Here is a 23847-nt window from a genome sequence, read left to right as displayed (position 1 = left end):
GGTTTATGCTAAGAATGCCTTATTTTTTCTCTCTAACATGCCTGATCATTGCGGGCCACACCCTAGCAACAAAATTGCCTAAGTGCTCAAGTTGCTCAAAGTTGTCAATATTCGGCATCACGTTTCTTAGTGCCCGTTAATCATAACAATGAGTCATCTGATCCTACGGGGTCATGTTATGACACTCTAAAAAAGCCTCTCTTGATTTCGGTAGACTCGAATCTAGTTGCTCATGGTGACACTTTCTCAGTTGTGACGAAAAGCATCAAATGAGTTCAATGAAAAGTTGCATAATGCCCCATCTTTAAATCTACTCATACGCATCATGGTGGCCTTGTTTACGATAGGAATTCTTTCTTTTTCCTCTCCAAATTGCCCAATCATTGCGGGCCACACCCTATCAGTGAATTCGCCTAAGTGCTCAAGTTGCTCAAAGCTGTCAATATTTGGCATCGCATTTCTTGGCGCTCATTAATCATAAGAATGAGCTATATGATCTTGCGGGGGCATGTTATGGCACTCTAAAAATGCCTCTCTCAGTTTTGATAGACTCAGATCTAGTTGCTCGTGGTGACACTTTCTCAATTGTGACAAAAAGCGTCAGATGAGTTCAATGAAAAGTTACACAATGCCCTATTTTTCAATCCACTCATCGAGGCATTGAACTGTCAACTCATACGTGTCAAGGTGGTCGGGTTTACACTAAGAATGCCTTCTTTTTTCTCTCCAACTTGCCCAATCGTTGTAGGCCACACCCTAGCAGCAAAATCCCCTAAGTGCTCAAGTTGCTGAAAGTTGTCAATATTCGGCATCCCATTTCTCGGTGCCCATTAATCATAAGAACAAGCCATTTGATCATACGGGGTCATGTTATGGCACTCTAAAAAATCCTTTCTCGATTTCGGTAGACTCGAATCCAGTTTCTCATGGCAGCACTTTCTCGGTTGCGACAAAAAGCGTTAGATGAGTTCAATGAAAAGTTGCATAATGCCTCATCTTTCAATTTGCTCATCGCGACACCAAACTGTCAACTCATATGCATGAGAGTGGCCAATTTTATGCTAGGAATGCCTTTTTTTTGCTCTCCAACTCGGCTGATCATTGCGGGCCACACCCTAGCAGTGAAATCGCCTAAGTGCTCAAGTTGCTCAAAGTTGTCAATATTCGGCATCGCATTTCTCGGTGCCTGTTAATCATAAGAATGAGCTGTCTAATCCTATGGGGTTGTGTTATGGCACTCTAAAAATTCCTCTCCCAGTTTTAGTAGACTTGGATCCATTTGTTTGTGGTGACACTTTCTCGGTTGCTACAAAAAGCATTAGATGAGTTCAATGAAAAGTTGCATAATGCCCCATCTTTCAATATGCTCGTCGCGACATCAAACCGTCAACTCATATGCATCAAGGTGGCTAGGTTTATGCTAGGAATGCCTTATTTTTTCTCTACAACTATTACCGCGTCATTTATTCTTCATGCCGAGAGTGGGTCATATTTTCCTTTTTTATGTTGGAGTCCTAGTTCATACCATATTACCTTGGTTCAAGTCCTTAAATGCGGCCTCAAGTGATTTCTCTAGTCATTTTCGTTCAAGTTCGGACAATTCATTGTACTCCTTGAATGCGTCGAATTGTTCTGAACTAGGTTCAAGATGTTCATTTAGGTTCAATAGGTTCCGAGGTGTTTAGAAAAGGTTCTTCATACTAACATTTTCTCTAAGTTTTTGCAGCAGCTCTTTAATAAAGTTTTTCTTGTTCGGTGATATAACATTTGTGTTGAACTTGTTGAACTAAGTTCAAAGGGTTCAAATATGTTCAACATGTTCAACACGGCAAAGTGGTCAATAGTTTGATGTGGCGTACATCTTGAACTACATGAACACTCAAGAAGTTGGTTCAAGATGTTCACACAGGTTCAATGCTGGTGGGTCCTATGTTTTCTAATGTTTCGAGAAGTGCATTTATTGCTAAATACGGAGAGGCAGAATCATATTGTAAAGTGATGTCATTCTTTGGCTTTTTCGAAGTAAGTGAACGTTTCAGGAACTGGTAGTTTCTTAAAGTATGCTGCCATGCATTCAATGCATGTCTACGAGGGTCTAATCTACCAATTTGCTGCATTTGGAATGAAATTGTGAAATCATTGCATTTAATGTGTCTGTATTATTACCTTTCTCTATAAGGTATGAAAATCATTTGTGTTCTGCGTTTGCTACTTGCTGTTGGATTTGTGTTTATATTATCCCTAGATAGGAGTCTTTCTTGCTACTAGCTATCGTCCGATTATACAGCTGTTAAGGTGAATCTTTCCTTATTTTCTCCAGTGTTTTCCCTTGCATTTTCTCTCATATAGAAGGTTTCACTGCAATCAAGTTTAGGTTTCTTGTTTTGAAATCATGAAGTCCACCCTCCACTTGTTTGGAAATGTCTTTAGCATGGCGTCCATAGAAGCCATAGTTAGTGATATTGACCTAAAGGGTGAGAACATTGAAGATTTGAAAGAAAGGGTGTTCAGGGGTGTTGATAAGTCTTTTTGTATAGAGATTTTGAGTAGTGGCCTTTTAGAAGCCTCAGCCTTTACTCCAGCAATTCCTTGTCCAGAGCTGATTTGGGAGTGTATTGCCAGATGTGACCCTATATCTGAGACTATTAAAAGAGATAATGGCAAAACCCTTCTTGCCATTAACCGTGAAGTGATTGCTTCAGTGTTCAAGATACCGCATTATCAGTTTTCTAATTTCTCCCCTGCTCAGTCAATTAGTGAGTTCAATGCAGATAGAGTCAGACACAGGAATAATGTGGCGAAGTTCTGGTTGAAGGTCCCTCAGAGAGGTGGTTCTAGACTACCTAAAAATCCTTACAAGAACCACATGTTGCCACATATCCACGATGTAATGCTTCTGTTGCGTCGAGTTAGAGGTTCTGCCAAAGCTTATAGCTTTGATGATTGGATATATTGCTATGTCCAATTAGTTCTGGAAGGAAAACAATATTTGGATTGGGCGGAGTTAATTGCTGATTCAATGAGGGAGTAGTTGAGTTTAGCCAAGCAATTTCAACAAAACTTCTTCATGTCCTCGTATCTTTTGTATTGTCTAGCCTATGTTAAGGAGTTAATGGGTATACCCAAGCAACCCACTGAGGAAGATGTTCCGATGTATGAGTTTTATCCAATGCTACAAAAAGACAATGCCCTACAAAATTTTAGAAGGATACATAATGCATTACTTGGTGATATGTGTCATGAACTGAAAGGTACAAAAGCCAAGTGAATTTCAGATGATGCATAGTCCTTGATTAAGAAGTTCAGAAGCTTTTACATCCAGTTCCCACGCTTTTGCTATATACGAGTGGGAGGCTTTGAAGAGGAACCCTTCAAGCTTCCGCATTTTTGTTTTGATTGTTTTGTCCAAGCAGAAGTATGTAGACAACTGACTTCCATGGTCAAGAAGGCATAGCCTAAGGACAAGTGGGAAGGTCATTTTCCAATACAATTGGGAGTGTTATCTTGTAATTCAATGTCTGATGCACTAAGTATAGGAGCAGACCTTAGAAATTTAAATTTCTCTCTGTATGCTGAAAGAAAAGGGTTTGACAACAAAGGATTTTCTCAGAGCCTTGGCTTAATGCCTTATCTTCCCACGCCACAGTTAGAAGATTTCTGGGAAGACTATTCAGATGAACTTGAAGTCTTCAAAAGAGAAAATTTGAGATTGGTGCTGGAATAGGTTATTTCTCTACAAATAAAGATAGATATTAAAGGGCTTGAAGAAGATTATCTTGAACTATTTGAACCAGGGTATTTAGCCCATGCAGAGACTAAAATTCCCCCAATTAATTGGGATGAGGAGGAAAATGATGACATTCAATTGAGAACGGAACGAGTTCTGGAAAGAACCGTGGCATGGGTGGTCAAGAAGAAAGCAATGAAGCCAGATGCCAAGTCTCTTTCTACGAGAAGTATGTCTTCACCAAAATGTCCTTCTAATAGTGCTCCTATTCATGCAGGTAAGGAAATCAAGTCGGCTCAGCCTAGACGCAGACCTAGCCCAACTCTGGATTTCAATACCCCTCGGCATACTCGATCATGTAGTGTCGCCTAGAGGAGGATGGACCAGGTCAAGGATATGGGAGTCAAAGATGTCGTTCTTGAAGCTCAGACCTTTGAAATTGAAGATTTGGATGGTGAAGTTGCTTGTGCTCTAGACTCCCAAATGGTAACTGTGGCTATGACGCCACCCCCAAAGATGATTGAAGGAACTTCTCATTCTGCTGTGACTCCTAAATGGTTAACAACCTCAGTGAACAAGAAAAGGAGCTTTCTTCCTGTGACCATTCCAATTCAGGAGACGGTTGCCAAGTACTCTAAGAAGAATCCAAAGCCAAAGAGGTTCATGACCACCACGCACCTAAGCAATGACAAGGAAACTGGTAAATGGATGGCAGAAATTGCCTCTTACAAACCAAAAGATGAGAGCAAAGAGGCCGGTTCTGATGATTTTGAAATCACAAAAGTAGAGTTGGGAAAGATGAGCAGGGTTACAGATAACCATTTTTTCCAAGTGTTAGCGAAGAAGATGCTTACCTGGTCAGAGAAGGATGGATGGGAGAAAAGAGAACTTGAAAGACATATAAGTGCTTTGGCTTAGTTCATTTATAGCATCGGTTGCCTTGGAGCAATTCCAATATCCCATGCCACTAAGAATTTTGACCCAACTTCTTCGAAAAAACAAGAAGTTGATGAATCAAGTTCAACGGGCTAAGAGCGTCGCTGAAGTGGTTGAAAAATGGATTGAACAAATAATCAAAGATGGTGAAAAATACATTACCGACTCCTAGAAGTTGTGTGATGAGGTATAGGGCCTGATTTCCGAAATCCAAAATTAGCTTGTACCATGGGAGAAAGAAGAGCACAAATGGCAAAATGTCCTGCCTCTGTTTACCAAAATCGAAGAGTACGGAACTACCAGATTTCTGACAGAACATTTAATTAAGCTGGTATCTGATGAATGCCAACTTTTCGTGCTAAAGAAAACTATCATGTGGCGGGTGCTCACCTTTTAGTCGGTAATTATGGATACAAAAACCTCCATCTATGAACTCCAAGATTTGCAGAGCAGTATTGTCAAAGATAATAAAGTGGTTAATCCCAATCATGACTGGGAACTAGAAATCTGTGGGTCAAGTACACAGGAAGCAGTCAAGTCTTTCCGGTTGAACATGGAGAAGATCAGAGTTAGGAGTAGTTTCATGCCAGAGGATATAACCAAAGTGGCTAGGATCGAATCTATGGTTTTCATTGGGAATGATCAACTGTCGAAGCACTCAGAGAAGATGGTGCAACACAAGTGGAATAAAGAGGTGGCAAAGGCGAAGCTTAATGCAATGAAAGTCCCAAGCCAATCAATGATCCAAGAACTCATGGCTGCTCATGACGCTCGTGAAGATGGAGAAGAGGATAATGATGATATATGACATAATACATCTGCTTTGGGCTAGTTTTCTTTATTTTTAAAAAACATTTTTCATAGTTATGCAGAAACTTTGGGACAACTAGCCCAAAATACTTTTTGTTGGTTTTATAACTATTTTATTGGGGACTGGTCGAGTTTTCAGGGAGACCCCCCCCATTTAGACTATAAATTAAGTAGAATCGATGGTAGAGGGGTTAGTTTTTTGGAGTAACTGATTTTAAAAAAAACTTGGACGTGTGTTTGTTTTGATATTTTCTATTCCTAATCAAAGGAGGAATCAAATGGTTGAGATTTGTGGTGGAAAAAGATTAGCAGATGTATCATTATGTGTTTGATTATATAAAGATATATATATGAAATCTGGTCATATCATTTTTGGAGAGAAGAAAGATCTGTGTATTTTAAATCTGAATAGATAACATGTCTTTGCATATATTCATCCGATCAAGCAATAGTATTTGATTATTTCATTGTAGTTTTTCATTATTCCTCTGATGTTCTTTCCTTTGAATGTGTTGTTTACTCTGGAAAAGATTCATGTTTGCGGGTGCATTCATTTTCTTTGAATCTGTTCGTCTTTATTTGGAAGAAGTATATTGAACTTTGTTTCAGTTACTGTAATTACATACTTTGAAAATTAAGAAGATAGTTTCCATTATTTATGAGATATGAGGAAAGTTATAGCCTTTCATCCAAGAATTATATAGGTGGCCTTATATGCTTTCTGGTTAAAAGCTTTTCATTTAGATATAAATATAAAAACAAAAACACACTTTATGAAAAATCTAGATAGGGAGCTATACCTAGGCAAAAAATTCAGAGGGAGGTGATTGAACAAACGCCTACCCAACTATTCAGTGAACCATTTGTTCTTAAAAGAAGGTAACAGAGTTTTAAAATTAATCATTTAAATGCAAAGAGCAAATCTGTTCAGTGAACCATTTGTTCTTAAAAGAAGGTAACAGAGTTTTAAAATTAATCATTTAAATGCAAAGAGCAAATCTGTTCACTAACAGATTTTTGGCGACTCTGCTAGGGAGCAAAACAAAGAGAAAACCATATTTTTCAATAGACCAGTATGTCATAAATGTGAGCCCATAATAAGCAAAAGTGTTTGGAGTGTAGGAAGATTGTTTAGATTGAGTCTTGTTTGAAGTAACCTGGTTTAATCATCCTGGATTCTCATCCATATACTAGAGCACAAAGAAAAGAAGGAGTAATTGATAACTGTTTTGAAGAATTGCAAAATCTGTCATTTGCCCCAAGTTTTACTCCTAAAAGGAAGGCCAAAAGCAGACCTTCATCTCCTGATAGAGTTACTCCTATATCTTCTTCTTCCCCTTGGCAAGCACTAACACTTACTGAAATTCAAGATCCACCTCTTGTAACCATTCATCCAGTATTCATTATGGCTCAACCCTAGGTTGCAGCTGTTGGACCTCTTGCTCTCGCAACCCATAATCCACTACCAAAAGGAACAAAGGATATTTTACCCAAATATAAAGGTGACAGGAAAGTTTCAGTTGAAGAACATTTGAAATCTTTTAATGTAGCAACGGGAATCCTAGCAGTTCAATATGAAGATGTGGCTGTTAGGCTTTTTGCCCAGACCTCACTGAAGGGGCAGTAGAATGGTTTAGCCAATTGCAAGAAGGATCCATAACTGACTGGCAAACGATGAAAACTGCTTTTGAAAAAATATTCCAAAGTGCTGATGATGAACACACGCTACTGGCTCAACTCACACAGATGAAGAAGGAAATTCATGAGTTGATGAGGGATTATGTAGCAAGATATAATAAGATTATTCACAAAATTCCTCAAGCCAAGAGACTAATTGCAAATAATCAATGATGTTTCTTTGTAAATTTCATGTCACCTGATGTAGGATTTCACCTCAAAAGAAGTAGGCCGGCCGACCTAGAAACTGCACAAAATGAGGCTATAGAGCTTGAAGATGATCTGATAACAGCTAGCAAATGGAGGAAAGATGTACAAACTCCTTAGGGACAATCTTAGGCTTCTACATCCTCTATTGATCCAGTTTTTCAATGGCTTGTCAATGATATGATTGCTCTAAAGAGGCAAATACCTAAGCCTGGAAACTCTTATCCACAACCTTATCAGGATATAAGCAGGAGAACCTCAAACCAATATAACTATGGAAGACCGTTGCAACTTCCTGCAGCTCCACAAAGATTATAGATAGAGGCACCTCCTAACAAAGGTGTCATGTGTTCATTTCATCTTACCACTGATCATGATGGGGTTTCATGCCCTACTATGATAAGACACGTTTAGATGCAAAACACAAAGGATGAATTAGGAGAGTTCACTGAAGCAGAAAGAATTCAAGAGACACCTGGCAACTCTGGAATATTCTACCTCGAATATGAGTCAGATTTAGAAAAGGGTAGTAACATTTTGGTAACTCTTGAAGGTTCTTCATGTGCGATCCTAACAAGGAATCAATGAACCTCCCAGCCTTCTTCCTTTGTGAACCCTTCTGGAAACAATTTCAAAAGCAAAGATCTTCCAGGTAATAGTTTTTCAAAGGTTCCTAAGGTTAAGATTTTGCAAAGGAACCATGAAGATCATAAGAGCTCTTCCTCTTCTTCCTCCTTTGATATCATCGAATTCTGTAAGGCCTTTACCATTCAACTATCTACCACTGAGTATTTAAAGCTTAACCCAAAAGAGTTGGATAAACTGGTCAAATATGTTAAAGGGGATTCCTTTTCAGAGTCTCAAGTACACGAGTGTATGCAAAATAGTGATTTAGCTGCTACCGAAGGGTCTTCATCTATCCCCTACTCATTAGCTAATCTGGTAGATCATGTGCTTTTCATGACACAAGGTCTAAGCATGAGACCGAGATTCCAAAACCTAAACCTTTCTATATTTCCCTTCTCCTAAATGGCCAAAAGTTAAGTAATTGCATAATTGACTCAGGGGCTTCAGACAATATAATGTCTTCTCCTGTGGCTAAATCTTTAGGTTTAACCCTTACTAAAATGTTTGGGAGATTCTTTTCAATGGATGGAAAACAGGTTCCTCTTATTGGTCAGGTAAAGGACGTTCAGGCAGTGCTGGCAACGTGTCCAAACAAAAGAGTAAGATTAACTATATTGGTTGTTGATATTCCGACGAGTTACAGAATGCTTCTGAGTAGGACATTTTGCAAGGATCTTGGAGGCAAAATCAAAATGGACTGGTCTGAAGCCGTTATTCCCCTTGAAAACCAAAAAATCAAGCTTGAACCTGAACCCAAGAATAAGTATACTATATTTCCCTCAGATAACCCGAAAGCCCAGATTCTGTTTCAGGAGTGTGAGTTTGGAAACTATCTTGTCCTTGCACCTGGTGAAAAGAAAACGGATAAGACAGCTGATGAACTTGGTGGACTATGGCAGATGGAGTTTGATGGAAGCTGCACTAACTCCGGTTCTGGAGCAGGGGTGGTTTTGTTGTCACCAACTGGTAATATTTTCCCCTTTTCCTTTAAGTTGGATTTTAAAAACACTAATAATACTACTGAATATGAGGCACTATTATTGGGATTAAGTGAGGCTAAATGTAAAGGAATTAAGCTGCTTAAAGTCAAAGGTGATGCAGAGTTAATAGTTAGGCAGGTGAGGAATGTCTATATGGTTAAGAATGATAGGTTGAGGCATTACAAGAATAGAGTTTGGGATGAGTTAGAATTCTTTGATGCCTTCTCGATTGAAGCAATTCCGAGGGAACAAAATAGTAGGGTAGATTCATTGGTCGTGTCTGCCTCACTTTTATTACCACATCCGGATTTTAAAGATAAATCATATAGGATTGAAATGATCTATAGGCCTAGTGTTCCTGATAATGTAGATCATTGGCAGGTTTTTGATGCAGATGCACAGATCAAAGATTTCCTAGAATGTGCTCAATCATTTTCTCAGTCATATTTTGAAGGCTCTGAGAGTGTTTGCAAAGAGTCCAGTCCAGACCCAGAGGTAGATCCTACAAATAGCTTTATTCAGCTTAAAGGTAACAAAATTCCAAGGGGGTTAGTGACACTAGAGAGATTTTTCACCAGAGATGACACATTCATAGGTAATAAAGTTCTTAAGGATGATGGGAAGGAAATTGTGAGAAAATAAATTTGGGAGAAGAAGCTAATCCAAAAGAAGTGACAATCGACAGGTGTTGTTCTGTAGAGGAAAAGAGAGAACTTGGTACACTGCTTAAGGAGTACATTAATGTTTTTGCTTGGTCTTATGATGATCTGAAGGAGTTTAGAAATGGAAATTTTCAACATCAGATTCCATTGAAGCCAGGCATCTCTCCTTTTAGGAAAAAATTAAGGAACTTTAATCCCATCATGGCGGATGTAATTTCTAAGGAAGTTGAGAAAATGCTTAAGGCCCGAATCATATATCCAATCCACCATTCCACCTGGGTAGCTAACATTGTGCCCATAAGAAAGAAAAATGGGGAAATTCATATCTGTGTTGATTTTTGAAATTTGAATCAAGCAAGCCTGAAGGACAACTACGCCTTACCAAATATGGATCACATTTTACAGATAGTGTCCGGGTCAGAGATGATGTCAATGTTGGATGGTTTTTCTGGTTATAACCAGATATCTGTAGCAGAACATGAGCAGCACAGGACAACATTCATCACTCCATGGGGAACATTCGCATACAACTGCATGCCTTTTGGTTTAATAAATGTTGGAGCCACTTTTCAAAGGGCTATGGATTCCTCTTTCAAGGATTTTCAAGACAGAATAATTGTAGTTTATCTGGATGACCTCATGGTGTTTTCAAAAAAAAGGACAAATCATTTCTGGGATTTGAGTGTAGTATTACAGCGTTGTCATGAGCACGAGATTTCTCTGAATCCTAAGAAATCAGTTTTTTGCGTCACGGAGGGCAAATTGTTAGGACATATTATCTCAAAAGAGGGAGTCAAGATTGATCCCGACAGGGTTAATGCAATTCAACGTCTCAGTTTACCCTCTAGCCAGACTAGAGTAAAATCGTTCTTTGTTCAAGTGAATTTCTTGAGGAGATTTGTTCCAAAGTTTGCTGAGACCACAAAACACATTGTTGGATTGCTAAGTGAGCAACATCATTTCAAGTGGACCGAAGAGGCCAAAAATGCTTTTGAGAAAATTAAAGGATCAGTTGCAAATGCACCCACTCTTGTAAATCTAGATTTCATGAAGGACTTCATTCTGTATTGTTATGCATCAGACCATACTATGTCTGGAATTCTATTGCAGTTGGATGAACATGGGGCTGAAATGCCTATAGCGTTCATGAGTTCTCCACTCAAGAAGCATGAGCTCAAATATTCACCTATGGAGAAGCATGCATATGCTGTTGTAAAAGCCATGAAACAGTTTCGATTCTATATCCTGCATTCTCACTCTATGGTTTTTGTTCCAAATTCAGTCGTGAAAAGCATTTTGACTCAACAGGAGGTTTGACTAAATAAGCAAGCAACATGGGTGACAAAAATCTAGGAGTATGACTTAGATATTCGCCCTACGAAGACAATTAAAGGCCAGGGCTTATGCAGGTTGATAGCGGAAAATGAGGTGGAAACTGAAGAGGAGTTACCATTAACTCTTTTTGTTGGCTTGCAGGATACTTGGTTCTCTGATGTGGCCTACTATTTAACTTATGGTAGTTGCCCAAATCATCTGTCGGCTAAGGAAAAAAGGAATTTAAAATTAAAAGCTACAAAGTATGTAATTTGGCAGGATGTTCTATACAAAAAGAGGTTCGATGGAACATACCTAAGGTGTGTAGATAAACCTCAATAGCAAAATCTCCTGGAAGCTTATCATGGAGAGGTTTGTGGTGGACACTTCTCATCATCTATTACTACTTTCAAAATTCTAAGAAATTGTTTTTATTGGCCCGACATGTTTCAGGATGCCTATATTCATGTAAAAGAATGCAAAAAATGTCAATTGTTTTATGGAAAGCCACATTTAGCAGCACTGCCTCTAAGGCCTATAGCGATGGATGAACCTTTCACACAGTGGGGCATTGATTTCATAGGCCCAATAAACCCTCATTCCAGTGTGGGTCACATGTATATTTTGACAGCAACTGACTACTTTACAAAGTGGGTAGAAGCCATTCCCACCAAAAAGGCCAACTCAGAGATTGTGTGTAGTTTTCTCATGGATTACATCCTAGTTCGTTTTGGGGTACCCCAAAAAATTGTGGCAAATAATGCATCATATTTCTCCTCTGAAGAGTTGACCGTGTTTTGCTATGATCATCAGATTTCACTCTCACATTCTTCTGATTATTTCCCACAGGGCAATGGTTTGGCCGAATCTAGCAACAAGAATTTGATAGTCATCATGAAGAAGCTAGTTGATGAGAATGATAGGAATTGGCATAAGAAGTTATATGAGGCTTTATGGGTGGACAAAACCACACTCAAGAGGGCTATTGGAATGGCACCTTTTGAACTTATGTATGGTGTAGGAGCGAAACTTTCTTTGCCGCTGGAGTTATCAGCAACCAAGCTGCAAATAGTAGTGGAAGATTCCTTCTTTCAAAATGCTTTGGAGAAAAGAATCATGTATATGAAAAAGTTAGAAGAAGAGAGAGAATTGCTGGTGGATAGGATTTCAGAACATCAAAGCCAAGTAAAGAGGATTTTTGACATTCAAGCTTGACCAAGAGGTTTCCTAGTAGGAGATGAGGTGCTACTATGGGACAAAAGGAGAGAGTCCAAAGGTGCTCACAACAAGTTTGATTCATTGTAGAAAGGTCCTTTCAGAATTTGTGAAGTAGTAGGACAAAATGCATTCAGACTCAGCTATGCTGATAGAATGATCATGCCTTATACCTACAATGGGCAAGATCTCAAGCTCTATAAATTGTAAGTCCAGTGTTTGAGTCACTTGTACATAGTAGTCTAGGTATTTTTGGTTGTGCCCTTAACCCTTTACCCGTTGTTTTATGTTTTGCGAAACCAGAGTTTGTGAGTTCTTCGCATTTTCCTTTGAAAAATACAATCCCCAGTCAGAGCCAATGTTACTGCGTCATTTATTCTTCATGCTGAGAGTGGGTCACATTTTCCTTTTTTATGTTGGAGTCCTAGTTCATACCATATTACCTTGGTTCAAGTCCTTAAATGTGGCCTCAAGTCCTTTCTCTAGTCATTTTCATTCAAGTTCGAACAATTCATGGTACTCCTTGAACGCGTCGAACATCTTGAACTAGGTTCAAGATGTTCATTTAGGTTCAATAGGTTCCGAGGTGTTCAGAAAAGGTTCTTCGTACTAACATTTTCTCTAAGTTTTTGCAGTGGCTCTTTAATAAAGTATTTCTTGTTCCGTGATATAACATTTGTGTTGAACTTGTTGAACTAAGTTCAAAGGGTTCAAATATGTTCAACATGTTCAACACGGCAAAGTGGTCAATAGTTTGACGTGGCATACATCTTGAACTACATGAACACTCAAGAAGTTGGTTCAAGATGTTCACACAGGTTCAATGCTGGTGGGTCCTGTGTTTTCTAATGTTTTGAGAAGTGCATTTATTGCTAAATACAGAGAGGCAGAATCATATTGTAAAGTGATGTCGTTCTTTGGCTTTTTCGAAGTAAGTGAACGTTTCAGGAACTGGTAGTTTCTTAAAGTATGCTGCCATGCATTCAATGCATGTCTACGAGGGTCTAATCTACCAATTTGCTGCATTCGGAATGAAATTGTGAAATCATTGCATTTAATGTGTCTGTATTATTACCTTTCTCTATAAGGTATGAAAATCATTTGTGTTCTGCGTTTGCTACTTGCTGTTGGATTTGTGTTTATATTATCCCTAGATAGGAGTCTTTCTTGCTGCTAGCTGTCGTCCGATTATACAGCTGTCAAGGTGAATCTTTCCTTATTTTCTCCAGTGTTTTCCCTTGCATTTTCTCTCATATAGAAGGTTTCATTGCAATCAAGTTTAGGTTTCTTGTTTTGAAATCATGAAGTCCACCCTCCACTTGTTTGGAAATGTCTTTAGCATGGCGTCCATAGAAGCCATAGTTAGTGATATTGACCTGAAGGGTGAGAACATTGAAGATTTGAAAGAAAGGGTGTTCAGGGGTGTTGATAAGTCTTTTTGTATAGAGATTTTGAGTAGTGGCCTTTTAGAAGCCTCAGCCTTTCCTCCAGCAATTCCTTGTCTAGAGCTGATTTGGGAGTGTATTGCCAGATGTGACCCTATATCTGAGACTATTAAAAGAGATAATGGCAAAACCCTTCTTGCCATTAACCGTGAAGTGATTGCTTCAGTGTTCAAGATACCGCATTATCAGTTTTCTAATTTCTCCCCTGCTCAGTCAATTAGTGAGTTCAATGCAGATAGAGTCAGACATAGGAATAATGTGGCGAAGTTCTGGTTGAAGGTCCCTCAGAGAGGTGGTTCTAGACTACCTAAAAATCCTTACAAGAACCACATGTTGCCACATATCCACGATGTAATGCTTTTGTTGCGTCGAGTTAAAGGTTCTGCCAAAGCTTATAGCTTTGATGATTGGATATATTGCTATGTCCAATTAGTTCTGGAAGGAAAACAATATTTGGATTGGGCGGAGTTAATTGCTGATTCAATGAGGGAGTAGTTGAGTTTAGCCAAGCAATTTCAACAAAACTTCTTCATGTCCTCGTATCTTTTGTATTGTCTAGCCTATGTTAAGGAGTTAACGGGTATACCCAAGCAGCCCACTGAGGAAGATGTTCCGATGTATGAGTTTTATCCAATGCTACAAAAAGACAATGCCCTACAAAATTTTAGAAGGATACATAATGCATTACTTGGTGATATGTGTCATGAACTGAAAGGTACAAAAGCCAAGTGAATTTCAGATGATGCATAGTCCTTGATTAAGAAGTTCAGAAGCTTTTACATCCAGTTCCCACGCTTTTGCTATATACGAGTGGGAGGCTTTGAAGAGGAACCCTTCAAGCTTCTGCATTTTTGTTTTGATTGTTTTGTCCAAGCAGAAGTATGTAGACAACTGACTTCCATGGTCAAGAAGGCATAGCCTAAGGACAAGTGGGAAGGTCATTTTCCAATACAATTGGGAGTGTTATCTTGTAATTCAATGTCTGATGCACTAAGTATAGGAGCAGACCTTAGAAATTTAAATTTCTCTCTGTATGCTGAAAGAAAAGGGTTTGACAACAAAGGATTTTCTCAGAGCCTTGGCTTAATGCCTTATCTTCCCATCCCACAGTTAGAAGATTTCTGGGAAGACTGTTCGGATGAACTTGAAGTCTTCAAAAGAGAAAATATGAGATTGGTGCTGGAACAGGTTATTTCTTTGCAAATAAAGATAGATATTAAAGGGCTTGAAGAAGATTATCTTGAACTGTTTGAACCAGGGTATTTAGCCCACGCAGAGACTGAAGTGCCCCCAATTAATTGGGATAAGGAGGAAAATGATGACATTCAATTGAGAACTGAACGAGTTCTAGACAAAACCATGGCATGGGTGGTCAAGAAATAAGAAATGAAGCTAGATGCCAAGTCTCTTTCTACGAGAAGTATGTCTTCACCAAAACGTCCTTCTAACAGTGCTCCTGTTCGTGCAGGTAAGGAAATCAAGTCAACTCAGCCTAGACGCAGACCTAGCCCAACTCTAGATTTCAATACCCCTCGGCATACTCAATCACGTAGTGTCACCTAGAGGATGATGGACCAAGTCAAGGATATGGGCATCAAAGATGCCATGCTTGAAGCTCAAATCTTTGAAATTGAAGATTTGGATGGTGAAGTTGCTTGTGCTCTAGACTCCCAAACGGTGATTGTGGCCATGACGCCACCCCCAAAGATGATTGAAGGAACTTCTCATTCTGCTGCGACTCCTAAATGGTTAACAACCTCAGTGAACAAGAAAAGGAGCTTTCTTCCTGTGACCATTCCAATTCAGGAGATGGTTGCCAAGTACTCTAAGAAGAATCCAAAGCCAAAGAGGTTCAAGTCCACCGCGCACCTAAACAATGATGAGGAAACTGGTAAATGGATGGCAGAAATTGCCTCTTACAAACCAAAAGATGAGAGCAAAGAGGTCGGTTCTAATGATTTTGAAATCACAAAAGTAGAGTTGGGAAAGATGAGCAGGGTTACAGATAACCATTTTTTCCAAGTGTTAGCAAAGAAGATGCTTACCTGGTCAGAGAAGGATGGACAGGAGAAAAGAGAACTTGAAAGACATATAAGTGTTTTGGCTCAGTTCATCGATAGCATCGGTTGCCTTGGAGCAATTCCAATATCCCATGCCACTGGGAATTTTGACCCAACTTCTCCGAAAAACAAGAAGTCGATGAATCAAGTTCAACGGGCTAAGAGCATCGCTGAAGTGGTTGAAAAATGGATTGAACAAATAATCAAAGATGGTGAAAAATACATTACCGACTCCTAGAAGTTGTGTGATGAGATATAGGGCCTGATTTCTGAAATCCAAAATCAGCTTGTACCATGGGAGAAAGAAGAGCACAAATGGCAAAATGTCCTGCCTTTGTTTACCAAAATCGAAGAGTACGAAACTACTAGATTTCTGACAGAACATTCAATTAAGCTGGTATTTGATGAATGCCAACTTTTCATGCTAAAGAAAACTATCATGTGGTGGGTGCTCACCTTTCAGTTGGTAATTATGGATGCGAAAACCTCTGTCTATGAACTCCAGTATTGTCAAAGATAATAAAGTGGTTAATCCCGATCATGATTGGGAACTAGGAATCTATGGATCAAGTACACAAGAAGTAGTCAAGTCTTTCCAGTTGAACATGGAGAAGATCAAAGTTAGGAGTAGTTTCATGCTGGAGGATATAACCAAAGTGGCTAGGATTGAATCTATGGTTTTCATTGGGAATGATCAATTGTCGAAGCACTCAGAGAAGATGGTGCAACACACGTGGAATAAAGAGGTGGTAAAGGCGAAGCTTAATGCAATGAAAGTCCCAAGCCAATCAATGATCCAAGAACTCATGGCTATTAGTGATGCTCACGAAGACGGAAAAGAGGATGATGATGAAATATGACATAATACATCCGCTTTGGGCTAGTTTTCTTTATTTTTAAAAGACATTTTTCATAGTTATGCAGAAACTTCAGGACAACTGTCCCAAAATACTTTTTGTTGGTTTCATAACTATTTTATCGGGGAGTGGTCAAGTTTTTAGGGAGACCCCCCCCCGTTTAGACTATAAATTAAGTAGAATCGATGGTAGAGGGGTTAGTTTTTTGAAGTAACTGATTTAAAAAAAAACTTGGATGTGTGTTTGTTTTGATAGTTTCTATTCCTAATCAAAGGAGGAATTAGATGGTTGAAATCTGTGGTGGAAAATGATTAGCAGATGTATCATTATGTCTTTGATTACATAAAGATATATATATGAAATCTGGTCATATCATTTTTGGGGAGAAGAAAGATCTGTGTATTTTGAATCCGAATAGATAACATGTCTTTTCATATATTCATCCGATCAAGTAATAGTATTTGATTATTTCATTGCAGTTTTTCATTATTTCTCTGATGTTCTTTCCTTTGAATGTGTTGTTTACTCTGAAAAAGATTCATGTTTGCGGGTGCATTCATTTTCTTTGAATCTGTTCGTCTTTATTTCGAAGAAGTATATTGAACTTTGTTTCAGTTACTGTAATTACATACTTTGAAAATTAAGAAGATAGTTTCCATTATTTATGAGATATGAGGAAAGTTATAGCCTTTCATCCGAGAATGATATAGGTGGCCTTATATTCTTTCTAGTTAAAAGCTTTTCATTTGGATATAAATATAAAAACAAAAACACACTTTATGAAAAATCTAGATAGGGAGCTGTACCTAGGCAAAAAATTCAGAGGGAGGTGATTGAACAAACGCCTACCCAACTATTCAATGAACGATTTGTTCTTAAAAGAAGGTAATAGAGTTTTAAAACTAATCATTTAAATGCAAAGAGAAAATCTGTTCACTAACCCCAACTCACCCGATTGTTGCGAGCCACACCCTAGTAGTGAAATCGCCTAAGTGCTCAAGTTGCTCAAAGTTGTCAATATTTGGCATCACATTTCTCGACACCCGTTAATCATAAGAACAATCTATTTGATCCTACGGGGTTGTGTTATGGCACTCTAAAAAAGCCTCTCTCAGTTTTGATAGACTCGGATCTAGTTGCTCGTGGCGACACTTTCTTGGTTGTGACAAAAAGCTTCAGATGAGTTCAATGAAAAGTTGCACAATGCCCCATATTTCAATCCACTCGTCGCTGCACTAAACTGTCAGCTCGTACACATTGGGGTGGCAGGGTTTAGGCTAGGAATGCCTTCCTTTTTCTCTCCAACTCACCTGATCGTTGTGGGCCACACCCTGGCAGCGAAATCACCTAAGTGCTCAAGTTGCACAAATTTGTCAATATTCGACGTCGCATTTGTCAGCGCCCGTTAATCACAAGGATGAGTCATCTGATCCTATGCATTTGTGTTATGGCACTCTAAAAAAAACTCTCTCAATTTCAGTAGACTTGGATCCAGTTACTTGTGGCGACGCTTTCTCGGTTGTGACAAAAAGCGTCAGATGAGTTCAATGAAAAGTTGCACAATGCCCCATCTTTCAATCCACCCATGGCGGAACCAAACCATCAAATCGTACGCATCAAGGTGGCTAGGTTTATGCTAGGAATGCCTTCTTTTTGCTTGCCAACTCACCCAATCATTGTGGGCCACACCCTAGTAGCGAAATCGCCTAAGTGCTCAAGTTGCTTAAAGTTGTCAATATTCGGCATCGCATTCCTTGGTGCCCGTTAATCATAAGAATGAGTCGTCTAATCTTCTAGGGTCGTGTTAGGGCACTCTAAAAAAGCCTCTCTTGGTTTCGATAGATTCAAATCTAGTTGCTCATGGCGACAGTTTCTCAGTTGTGACAAAAAGCATCAGATGAGTTCAATGAAAAGTTGCACAATGCCCCATCTTTCAATCCACTTACCACGACATCGAACCATCAGATCGTACACATTTGGGTAGTCAAGTTTACACTAGAAATGCCTTTCTTTTTCTCTCCAACTCACCCGATCATTGCAGGCCACACCCTGGCAGAAAAATCGCCTAAGTGCTCAAGTTGCTCAAAGTTGTCAATATTTGGCATCGCCTTTCTCAGCACTCGTTAATCATAAGAATGAGATGTATGATCCTACGAGGTCATGTTATGGCTCTCTAAAAAATTCTCTCTCGATTTCAGTAGACTCAGATCCAATTGCTCGTGGCGACACTTTCTCGGTTGCGACAAAAAATGTCAGATGAGTTCAATGAAAAGTTGCACAATGCCCCATCTTTCAATCCATTCATCACGGCACTGAACCATTAGCTTGTACACATTTGGGTGGTCAGTTTTATGCTAGGAATTCCTTTCTTTTTCTCTCCAACTCACTCAATCGTTGTGGGCCACACCCTGGCAACAAAATTGCCTAAGTGCTCAAGTTGCTCAAAGTTGTCAATATTCGGCATCACCTTTCTTGATGCTTGTTAATCATAAGAATGAGAAGTCTGATCCGACAGGTCATGTTATGGCACTCTAAAAAATCCTCTCTCGGTTTCGGTAGACTCGGATCCAGTTGCTCGTGGCGACAATTTCTCGGTTGCGACAAAAAGCATCAAATGAGTTTAATGAAAAGTTGCACAATGCCTCATCTTTCAATCCGCTCATCGCGGCACCAAACTATCAACTCATAAGTGTCGGGGTGGCTGGGTTTACGCTAGGAATGCCTTCTTTTTTCTCTCCAACTTGCCCGATTGTTGCGGGCCACACCCTGGCAGTGAAATCACCCAAGTGGTCAAGTTGCTCAAAGTTGTCAATATTCGACATCACGTTTCTCGATGGCCGTTAATCATAAGAATGAGTCATCTGATCCTATGAGGTTGTGTTATGGCACTATAAAAAATCCTCTCTCGGTTTTGGTAGACTCGGATCTAGTTGCTCGTGGCAACAATTTCTCGGTTGCGAAATAAAATGTTAGATGAGTTCAATGAAAAGTTGCACAATGCCCCATCTTTCAATCTGCTCGTCACAGCACTGAACTGTCAGCTTGTACGCATTGGGGTGGCCAGGTTTATGCTAGAAATGCCTTCCTTTTGCTCTCCAACATGCCCGATCATTGCAAGCCACACCCTAGTAGCAAAATTGCCTAAGTGTTCAAGTTGCTCAAAGTGGTCAATATTCAGCATCACGTTTCTCGATGCCCATTAATCATAAGAACAAGTCATCTAATCCTACAGGGTCATGTTATGGCATTCTAAAAAATCCTCTCTCAGTTTCGGTAGACTCAGATCCGGTTTCTCATGGTGACACTTTCTCGATTGCGACAAAAAGCGTCAGATGAGTTCAATGAAAAGTTGCACAATGCCCCATCTTTCAATCCGCTCATCACGGCACCGAACTGTCAGCTCATACGTGTCGAGGTGGCCGACTTTACGCTAAGAATGCCTTTTTTTTCTCTCCAACTCGTACAATCATTGTGGGCCGCATCCTAGCAACGAAATCTCCTAAGTGCATGCATTAGATGAATATAAGTTTATGGGCTATGCAATTTTTTTAGAATGGGTATTGGTACAATGGTGTCTTACATTGTCTAATTTTGGTTCTTTCCATGTTTCCTTTATATAGTCATATTTCGACTATAACTATTGAATTTGTGTTGATCTCCATAAGCTTGTGTCTTGGATTACAAACACATATTTGGGTTCAAAGCTTAAGTAACAATAAAATTTGTGCAATTATTCATTTAATCATTTGTATTGCAATTATGGATAACCATGATAAATGATTTGCATTAACCAAAAAGCAACAAATCCATGCAACATTGTATACCGTTAAAACTATCAAATATATCCAATACAAACAAATAGGCTTGCCAAAAGCCATATGGACATAGAATTTCACGAATTCATAAAACAAAACATATGTTCAAAATTTCTATAAAGGCATACAACATGATATCCAGTAAAGTCAAATAGGGGCTTGCCAAAAGCCATATGGACATAGAATGTCACATATTCGTAATACAAAACATATGCTCAAATTTGCCATATAGGCATACAACATGGTATCTAATAAAGTCAAATAGGAGCTTGCCAAAAGCCATATGGAGATAGAATGTCACATATTCGTAATACAAAACATATGTTAAAAATCGCCATATAGGCATACAACATAGGATCCTATTCTATTCATTTACCTCTAGGGGAAGGAAACAAATCACGAGATATCTTTGCCTGTCGAAGGGATGGAGATGTATATGATCTAGGTGTCTTTCGAGTACGTCCACTCGACCTCCTCTCTAGTCTTTTTTGTAACTCCACCTGATACAATGAAAAGAATGATGTTAGCATATACAAAAATTGAATTTTATAATGACATATAATAGAATAGTCACTTACCGCATACAAATAATCATGATGTTCATCCACAACAAGTGCACGTTCATGATCTGGAGTGACAAGCCCCTCCTGTAAGAATCACAATATAAATTAAACTAAATACAAATGTCATTAAAATTTTCAATAACATATTATTAAGATAACAAATGTAATGCTAAATTTACTAAATCTACAAATATGTCTCATACTTTTGTTAAAGCAGTTCAACTTGCTACTGTTGCAGCAACACCTCGCTCCATTGACGCGCGGACAATAGGAGGAGTCTCTGATGTCAACATCTGAAAATTAAACAGAGTATATTGATTAATCACCAAAACTATCTATATTATTTAATAACAACATTAAAGATAAATTGTTTACTTGGGTGAAAGATTGTCGATGAAATACACTGCGAGGTGTTGATGTTGAAGCTCTAGCATCAAACTATTTGACATCCAAAATGAGTAATTAGAAAATCATTCACATAAGGTTCAACTATCTACATATAATAATTATATTTCTTCACTCGTTGTATACTTGTGGAGTCGACGAAGTCGTGAAAAAGGGTGCTATAGGAATGTTGCTAGTATTGTGAACACTTTGACCCTAATTTTTTATCATAATAATTTACTAATTTAGATATATTCTCAAATTTACATATAAGATTTAATAAAAAGAATGAAATGAACTTGTAATGAAATTCACCTGGGTATCAATGCCAAATGTTTTGTTTAGCAAGGATTCTGTCATGACAATGTTCTCTATAGCAAACTCCACTCGTGCACGTGCATTCTCAAAACTATTAGGATCATAAGTGCAAAGTGAACCACAAGATCGACAAAAATAAGCTGGAACTCAATGCCTAGAAGAATCACCATCATCACTCGCATCACCCTCTACTAGAGGCCTAGCATACTGTATAAGGGTCTGATTGAGTGAGCTAATCAAGTCTAGAGTTTCGACCTCAATACTCTCCTTCACATTGGACGGAATAATAACATGCTCCACCTAGGTCTGGCCAAGGGTCTTGGTGGGAGATTTGGGTCACGCTGTGCACCCTCTCTATCATGCGAGGAACCCCCACCTCTACCTTGGAAATTTAGAAAATCAAAATAGTTTGGGATCTCATTAAGGACAAACTCACAGTACAATTTTCTCAAAAAGTATTGGGGTACCTCATGATTATTGCATGGGGGCTGGTCAAATACCATCCACCACCTATCCCAAAAATTGTTCTTAATCCCTTCATGATGACACCAATGAATAGGGAATCTCCTACATCTAGGGTGTAAAGGTTGATTTGTTCGGGGGTTCATAAAAAGAGCACACAAGTCAAATTTATTAATTTTCTTTTTCTTCACTATCGCATATGATAATTTGTTAGCATAAAATTGCTTTTGTTCTTCCTTCTTACTGGACCAAAAAATTATTTTCCCACTCACAGATTGTATGTGAGATACAATAGATTGCAAAGAACTGGCAAGGTTTGTCCTATGGGAGTGTGTTCTAGTGGGATCTTTTAGCCTTGTGAGTAAGCCTTACGCTCTTTTTGGCTATTTTCTATTTGACCTAATAGGTTTTCTTGTGTACCTATGGGATGTCTAGGGATTGTAGGAGGTTCTTGATGTGCTCCTTCTTCAATATGGTCTTCATGAGGAGGTGATTGATGTGCTTCTTCTTCAATATGGTCTTCATGAGGAGGTGATTGAGTGTTTTCAACATTTTCATGTCTAATCTCATTTCCTGATAATGAAAATAAATTTAAATCAATAAACCTAGTTTAATCTTCAAATTAATAAAAAAATGACAATAAGAAAATTAAAATACATATCTCTTTGAGCTCTTCGATGGCATGGCAACATTTTGATGAGAGATGGACAACTTAGTGCTCAATATCAAGCTTTTACAAAGAGTGAGCGTAAGAAAATGGCACTCGAAATCGCCAAAATGCGGGTTTGGGAATGCAGAATGCATCCAAAATGTGGACCAAGGTTTTTTTAAAGTTTTAAATGTGCATAGGGCATGCGCCCTATAGTGCACGCACCCTATAGTGTGCGCATGCCTTATAAGGCGTGCGCCTTATGAGAATTTTTCATTTTTTTTGAAGTGTGGCACCTTTTTGGTACCACAACTTCATGCATATACCCAAAAATGTGTTCCCATTCAACATGCTTCTCTGCTCCCATGTTAAATGCAAAGAAAAATATTAAATTATTTTGTAAGGTTGCATGGAGTCTTGTTTATGGGGTCTCCTTTACTGACCTCTATTGCATAGATTTGTATCTTGGATGTCATAGATGGTTTTTTTTTTGTGAGGCTAGGAGTGAAACCTTGCTAGCTTATTTTTTGTTGATGGTTGTTTTTGGGTTTTGGTGCCTTTCAACCATATTGTAAAAATCTTTTATTTCAATACAAATGAATGTAGCTCCTTAGTTGCTATTTACTTACCATAAAAAAATAGTATGTTATTGTATGTCAAGTAATGTAAGAATTTGTTGAAAATAGATAAGATCAAGAGCACATTGAATAGCACAAAAGAGAGACAAATAGATTTGATGAGAATAAACTATATTCTAATCAAGATGCAAAATGAGATCATTTGGATCATTACTCGATCATTACATACAATGTAGGATGAGCCTACTAACAAAGACAAGACCATATGGATATGTGAGCACACAATCGTGACATGTGGCTCAATGAGAAACATGGGTAGGTAGGGGTAGGTAGGAGAAATAATAAAATATTCCATAAGAGGTGGATCAATCACTGAAGGTGGAATGTAACAACAAGATAAGACCACAAAAGGTGTAATTTATCCTAGATACAATATCCATATGTGCACACTTCCCTAATTGTCTCATATCCAAACTACTATGAAATGCATTACCCTTAGTCAACTTAAGTAAAGTGTAATTATGAGACATAATTTACATCAACACCTCCCCTTAAGTGCAA

Source organism: Cryptomeria japonica, chromosome 4 (assembly GCF_030272615.1).
Source record: "Cryptomeria japonica chromosome 4, Sugi_1.0, whole genome shotgun sequence".
Lineage (NCBI taxonomy): Eukaryota > Viridiplantae > Streptophyta > Pinopsida > Cupressales > Cupressaceae > Cryptomeria > Cryptomeria japonica.
This window is presented reverse-complemented; position numbering follows the sequence as displayed.